A 7,500-nucleotide genomic window follows, 5' to 3' on the forward strand; every position below is an offset into this window, starting at 1 on the left:
GTCCCTCCCGGCCGGGTAGACCTGGTGTCCCTCCCGCGGGCGGCCTCCAGCCCAAGTCCGGCCGGCCGGGTAGACCTGGTGTCCCTCCCGGCCGGGTAGACCTGGTGTCCCTGCCGGCCGGGTAGACCTGGTGTCCCTCCCGCGGGCGGCCTCCAGCCCAAGTCCGGCCGGCCGGGTAGACCTGGTGTCCCTCCCGGCCGGGTAGACCTGGTGTCCCTCCCGGCCGGGTAGACCTGGTGTCCCTCCCGCGGGCGGCCTCCAGCCCAAGTCCGGCCGGCCGGGTAGACCTGGTGTCCCTCCCTGCCGGCCGGCCGGGTAGACCTGGTGTCCCTCCCGGCCGGGTAGACCTGGTGTCCCTCCCGGCCGGGTAGACCTGGTGTCCCTCCCGCGGGCGGCCTCCAGCCCAAGTCCGGCCGGCCGGGTAGACCTGGTGTCCCTCCCTGCCGGCCGGCCGGGTAGACCTGGTGTCCCTCCCGGCCGGGTAGACCTGGTGTCCCTCCCGGCCGGGTAGACCTGGTGTCCCTCCCGCGGGCGGCCTCCAGCCCAAGTCCGGCCGGCCGGGTAGACCTGGTGTCCCTCCCGGCCGGGTAGACCTGGTGTCCTTCCCGGCCGGCCGGCCGGGTAGACCTGGTGTCCCTCCCGGCCGGGTAGACCTGGTGTCCCTCCCGGCCGGCCGGCCTGGTAGACCTGGTGTCCCTCCCGGCCGGCCGGCCGGGTAGACCTGCCGGCCCGCAACCGGCCTGGTACCCACGTCGTACTGGCGGGGTGGATGCGGGCTCCCCAGATTTAAGCGTACGTGCTTCTCTCGGCGAGGTGCAGGGCTGCCGGTTGGCGGCGGTGGGGGTGAGAGGAGCGTGTCATTTCGGTTTTTTACCCTCCGCTCGTCCGAGATTGCAGCGCCTGTAATACAAGGCATGAAGCTGCAACCTCCCGCCCCGTGCCGTCGTCGTCTTTTCTGGGTTGCGATCGCAGCCACCACAGAAACGGGAAAAGAGAGATGAAAAGGAAAAATTAGTTGTTTTTTTTTTTTCTACAGCCGCCTCCCCCTGCGGTGCTCACGCCGCTGCCCTGCCCGGACCCGCTGGCCGCCGTGCGACCGCTGGCATCGACCGGTGTCTGCGTCCGCGTGGGGTCCCAGCACGGCCGGGTCTCTGGCCGGCATTCCCGCCACCCCCTCCCGGCAGCCCCCGCGCTCCCCGCCGCCTGCCCCTTGTGACGTCACAAGTAGCCGAGGAGGGGTAACAGGGCGCTTCCGGGCCCGGGCTCCCGAGCTGCCTGTGACGTCACGCCGTGCCCGAGCGGGCCCTGGCTTGAAGCAGGCGGCGGCTCGGGATGACACGGGCACCCGCGTAGCTCCAAGGCAGGGAGCAGGCCGTGGCCTGAGCCTCTCGCGGCGAAGTCACGCCTGGACTAGGACGTGATGGGCCTGGGCCGGGCCGTGGCTGGTGGGCTCTCACGCGAGGGGGTCTCCTGCAGCTTTCGAGCCGGTAGGCAGGCCAGCGGCGAGGCGAGGCCTGGCTTATGCAGCGCCCCTCGTGATCTCACCTTCAACTGGGGAGGCGACGGGGCCAGCGCAGCTGCCGGCTAGCGTACGGACGCGAGGGTCGGAACCGGCAGGGAAGAGTTCGGCTGAGACGGGATCGAACGCGGACCTGAAAACACGCGACGAGAATCACGAACGGAGAGGTCAAGCGGAAGCCTGACCAGCGCTAGGGCATCGATTCAGAAACGGTTCAGGAGCTCACGCTCTGCCCACGCACGTGCGCCCGCCTGCCCCGCACCCCCACAAGCTGCCCGGCCCGAAGCCGTCTGCCTGGGGCTGCCCGCGCGCGCACGCGTATACGGCCGCCCCCCCATCCCGCCAAAGCCGCCCCACCCGCCACGTGCTTCTCCGTGAGACCGGCGGCGCCCCCCCAACACCGCCGCTTGGCCCGCGACGAGCCCGCCCCCCCCCCCCCCCCCCCCCAACCCTCCCGCCACCAGGTTCACCGTGACACCGGCCGCCCCCCCCACCCCCCAGCCCACCCACCCCCCCCCCGCCACCCCCCGCCCCATCCCACCCCCCCACCCCCCGCCCCCGCCACCCCCGGGGTTCGCGAGGAGACCGGCCGCCCCCTACCTCCGGCCCGCTTTCCACCAGCAGCAGCACATTGGCCGCTCCAGGGAAGGAAGGCGGGAGACCTTAGGACCCAGCGGCGTCGCCGCCGCCGCCTCCGTGCCGGGGGGCCCGGAGGGGCCTCCCGCCGGCGGCGGCGATGATGGGTGGCGCGTGTTTTGGACGCTGAGCCCCCGCAGCTGCCGAGTCCCTGCCGCGCCGTGCCCGCGGCCCGGCTCCCCGCCTTCCTCAGTCGGTCGCTCGGCCGCCCGCCCTCCTGCCCGCCTGCTCCGTTCCCGCCCCGGGTTGAAAGCCAAACGAACGCCGAAGGGGTGGGAGGGAGAGCAGCGACGGGGCGGGGGTGTGTGTGTAACAACAGAAACCGCTCCCCACCAACACCACCCCCCCACCACCCCCCCCCCCCCCCGCCCCCCCACCGCCGCAACGAGCTCTGTCGACCCCCCTGCCGACCCCCCCCCAACCCCCACCCCTCCCGCCACCAGGTCCACCGTGACACCGGCCGCCCCCTGCCACCCCCGGGGTTCGCGAGGAGACCGGCCGCCCCCTACCTCCGGCCCGCTTTCCACCAGCAGCAGCACATTGGCCGCTCCAGGGAAGGAAGGCGGGAGACCTTAGGACCCAGCGGCGTCGCCGCCGCCGCCTCCGTGCCGGGGGGCCCGGAGGGGCCTCCCGCCGGCGGCGGCGATGATGGGTGGCGCGTGTTTTGGACGCTGAGCCCCCGCAGCTGCCGAGTCCCTGCCGCGCCGTGCCCGCGGCCCGGCTCCCCGCCTTCCTCAGTCGGTCGCTCGGCCGCCCGCCCTCCTGCCCGCCTGCTCCGTTCCCGCCGCGGGTTGAAAGCCAAACGAACGCCGAAGGGGTGGGAGGGAGAGCAGCGAGGGCGGGTGGTGGTGGTGGTGGTGGTGTAACAGAAACCGCCCCCGATCCCCCACCCCCCAGCCGTAGTGCTCCGCGGCGCCGAGGAGGCTGCGGTCGGTTGGCGGCCGCACCCACCGCCCTGCAGCTCCGGAGTTGCAGCGGTGGGGCGGGGACCAACGGCTCTTCGGGCGCGCGGGCGACGGTGGGGGTCGGGGGGCTGGGGGGGGTGGGGGGCTGGGGGTGTCTGTGTGTGTGCGCGTGCGTGCGTGCGTGTGTGTGTGTGTGTGTGTGTCTGTGTCTGTGTGTGCGTGTGTGTGTGTGCGCGCCTGTGTCTCTCTCTCGCGCGCGCGCGCTCTCTCTCTCTCTCTCTCTCTCTCTCTCTCTGTGTCTCTGCGTGTGTGTCCGAGCTCGTGTGTGTCGCGGCGGGGGGGGGGGGGGGGGGGGGAACAAACAACAAAACAACAATCCGAACAACACACACACACACACACACACGCGCGCACACACCCCCACACCCCCTATTCCCACACATAAAGCCCGGGAGCCCCCTTCCCACCCCCCCACCCCAACCCCGTCGAAAAAAACCTAAACGCGAATGCCAGCGAGCGCCTGGCAACGCCGGGACCCGGACCCGGACCCGGACCCGGACCCGGACCCGGTGAAGGGCGCCCGGTGCCCACGCCTCTGCGGCACAGCGAAAGGCGGGGGGAAAGAAACAAAATAAAAACACACACACGCACCCCCACCCCCCCCCCCACCCCCCCTCCCCCGAGACTAAAGCTAAACCCACGCTGCGAAACCAAAAGCTGAAGCCGAGGACCGCCCGGCAGCGCCGGGACCCCGACCCGGCGAAAAGCGCCCGGTTCCCGATGCGAACTCGCTCCAGCGAGACGGGCGTCTCCGTTGGGGGTGAGGTGCGGGGAACGTCGCCGCTTCTGCCGGGTCCCCTGGCAGCCGCGGGAAGCGGGGGGGGGGAGTGGCGGGCGGCGCCGTGCGGCGCGGAGTGGCGCGGCGCAGAGGGGCTGACTGGCGGCCGAGGGGGCGGGCAGCGAATGATGCCAGCGACTGCATGGCAGCCAACGGGTCGGGGCGGGGGGGTGGGGGGGCTGGTGCTGCGTGCACATGAGAGCGCGGCGGGGCGCGGGGGTGCGGGGGTGCGTTAAGAAAAAAAATTTCCCTTTTCATTTATTTTTTTTCGGATTTCATTGGCATCTATCGAAACAAAAATGTCTCGCACGACGCGGCCGCCAGGTCTACCCGCCTCCGGGGCGTGAAGCGGCCGACAGGTCTGCCCGCCTCCGGGGCGTGAGGCGGCCGTCAGGTCTACCCGCCTCCGCGGCGTGAGGCGGCCGTCAGGTCTACCCGCCTCCGCGGCGTGTGGCGGCCGTCAGGTCTACCCGCCTCCGGGGCGTGTGGCGGCCGTCAGGTCTACCCGCCTCCGGGGCGTGAGGCGGCCGTCAGGTCTACCCGCCTCCGCGGCGTGTGGCGGCCGTCAGGTCTACCCGCCTCCGGGGCGTGTGGCGGCCGTCAGGTCTACCCGCCTCCGGGGCGTGAGGCGGCCGTCAGGTCTACCCGCCTCCGCGGCGTGAGGCGGCCGTCAGGTCTACCCGCCTCCGGGGCGTGAGGCGGCCGTCAGGTCTACCCGCCTCCGGGGCGTGAGGCGGCCGTCAGGTCTACCCGCCTCCGGGGCGTGTGGCGGCCGTCAGGTCTACCCGCCTCCGGGGCGTGAGGCGGCCGTCAGGTCTACCCGCCTCCGGGGCGCGACGCGGCCGTCAGGTCTACCCGCCTCCGGGGCGTGAGGCGGCCGTCAGGTCTACCCGCCTCCGGGGCGCGACGCGGCCGTCAGGTCTACCCGCCTCCGGGGCGTGAGGCGGCCGTCAGGTCTACCCGCCTCCGCGGCGTGAGGCGGCCGTCAGGTCTACCCGCCTCCGGGGCGTGTGGCGGCCGTCAGGTCTACCCGCCTCCGGGGCGTGAGGCGGCCGTCAGGTCTACCCGCCTCCGGGGCGCGACGCGGCCGTCAGGTCTACCCGCCTCCGGGGCGTGTGGCGGCCGTCAGGTCTACCCGCCTCCGGGGCGTGAGGCGGCCGTCAGGTCTACCCGCCTCCGGGGCGTGAGGCGGCCGTCAGGTCTACCCGCTTCCGGGGCGTGAGGCGGCCGTCAGGTCTACCCGCCTCCGGGGCGTGAGGCGGCCGTCAGGTCTACCCGCTTCCGCGGCGTGAGGCGGCCGTCAGGTCTACCCGCCTCCGGGGCGTGAGGCGGCCGTCAGGTCTACCCGCCTCCGGGGCGTGAGGCGGCCGTCAGGTCTACCCGCCTCCGGGGCGTGAGGCGGCCGTCAGGTCTACCCGCCTCCGGGGCGTGAGGCGGCCGTCAGGTCTACCCGCTTCCGCGGCGTGAGGCGGCCGTCAGGTCTACCCGCCTCCGGGGCGTGTGGCGGCCGTCAGGTCTACCCGCCTCCGGGGCGTGAGGCGGCCGTCAGGTCTACCCGCCTCCGGGGCGTGAGGCGGCCGTCAGGTCTACCCGCCTCCGGGGCGTGAGGCGGCCGTCAGGTCTACCCGCTTCCGCGGCGTGAGGCGGCCGTCAGGTCTACCCGCCTCCGGGGCGTGAGGCGGCCGTCAGGTCTACCCGCCTCCGGGGCGTGAGGCGGCCGTCAGGTCTACCCGCCTCCGGGGCGTGAGGCGGCCGTCAGGTCTACCCACCTCCGAGGCGACCGGCGGTGGCCGCTAGGTGTACCCGGCTCCACGTTGCCGGCGGCCGGCTCAGCGTCCGTCGAAAGGGCTGCCAGGTCTACCCGGCTCCGTCGGGACTTAGAGCGCGGGCAGACCTGTTGGCTCCGGCAGTTCCTCCAAGGGGTCGCTGTTTCGCGCTGCCTCCAGTTAGGTCATCGTAAGAGTCGGCGTCTCTGCAGCGCCTCCCCCGCTGGCAGGCAGACACTGCCTTTAAGCGCCCCTTTCCGGCGCGGACCCATATTCTCCTTATATAGGGGCACGAGGCGTCTCTGCTCCAGACAAGCGCCACCGAGCGAGGGCACGCGGCTTAGCCGGCCAAGTGGAATGCTGGGCGGCCGCAGACGGTGGTTTCCCCCGGGGAATTGGGCACGGTTCTCAAGCCGGTGCTCTGTCAGGCGAGCGTGCACGGAACCGAGAGCACCCAGAGAGATGCCGAACGGCACGAAGCCGGGCGGCGTTGGGGCGGTCGCTGCCGAGTGGTGAGAAAAGGACGGGCAGAGGTGCACGGGAGAGGCCGAAGACCGGTGGCCGGAGGCGGCTGGCGGCACTTGAACGCTGGATACTGGGGGGGGGAGCCGAGCTGTGAGACTACCGTGGGTGGTTACCCCCGTCCCCCCCCCGGTCCCCCGAGAGCCCGATGATGGCGGAGGGGGGGAGCGCCGGTATGTGTGTTGACACAGCGGTGCTCCGTACGGTTCCAGCCCGTCGGGGGCTGTTGCCCAGCTCCTTGAGGGGGCCTTGGGGATGGGACGAGAGGTGGCGGCGGCGGCACCTGCTCCCTTTGTTTGCCGGCCTTAAGCCGGAGCCCGTGGCATGGGCACGCCACGGTTTTGGCTGGTCGCGGTGGCCGGCAGCTTGGATGCAGACGGCCCGGGGGGGGTGTGTCTCGAGCCACCGGTGGGTGGCCCCCCCCCCCCGGCCCCCCGAGAGCCCGACGATGGTAAGGCGAGAGGCGGCGGCGCCTCCCTGGTTCTTGGTTTACTCCTTTCGTTGCCGGTATCGTATGCCATACGTGCGGGGCGGCCTGTGGTGTCCGGCCGGCTCTCGGCGTCCCTGGTTTCTACCGGCCGGGCTCGGTGAAGGGAGGTCTGCACGGTGCTGTGAGCGAAGGCTAGTCGACTCCTCGGGTCCTTTGCTCTCTCGGCCCTAAGCCGGAGCCCGTGACATGGGCACAGCACGGTACGTTTTTGGCCGCCGGTGTTGGCTGGCAGCCGGGTGCAGATGGCCGTGGTGGGGTGTCTCGAGCCTTCAGCGGCTACCCCCCCCCACCACTCTGGTCCCCTGAGAAGCCGGATGATGGTAAGGCGAGGCGGCGGCGCCTCGGTCCTCTTTTCCGCTTTCTTTTTTTCCTGGTGCAGATGCCATACGTGGGGCGGCCTGCGGTGTCCGGTCTGCTCCTGGCGTCCCTGGTTTGTACCAGCCGGGCTCAGTGAAGGGGAGGTCTGCACGGTGCTGTGAGCGAGGTTGGTCGGCGCCTCGGTTCCTTTGCTCTCTGGCCCTAAGCCGGAGCCCGCGATGCGGGTACAGCACGTTTTTTTGTTTTTGGCCGGTGGTGGTGTCCGGCAGCCGGATGCAGATGGCCGGCGGGGTGTCCTGAGCCTTCAGCGGCTTTCCCCCGGCCCCCCGCCTGAGCTGTTCCACACCTGGCTTTTTCCCTCCGGGGTAACCTGTTCCCTGCGTTTGTTGGGCAAAGGCCGGTGGCCGGCGGCGGCCGCCGGCACTTGAACGCTGGAAGACCGGCGGAGTCGAGCCTGTCGCGGCTTTACCCCGGTCCAGCCGAGTCGGCTGAAGGGAATCCTTGTG

Source organism: Athene noctua, unplaced genomic scaffold (assembly GCF_965140245.1).
Source record: "Athene noctua unplaced genomic scaffold, bAthNoc1.hap1.1 HAP1_HAP1_scaffold_669, whole genome shotgun sequence".
NCBI lineage: Eukaryota > Metazoa > Chordata > Aves > Strigiformes > Strigidae > Athene > Athene noctua.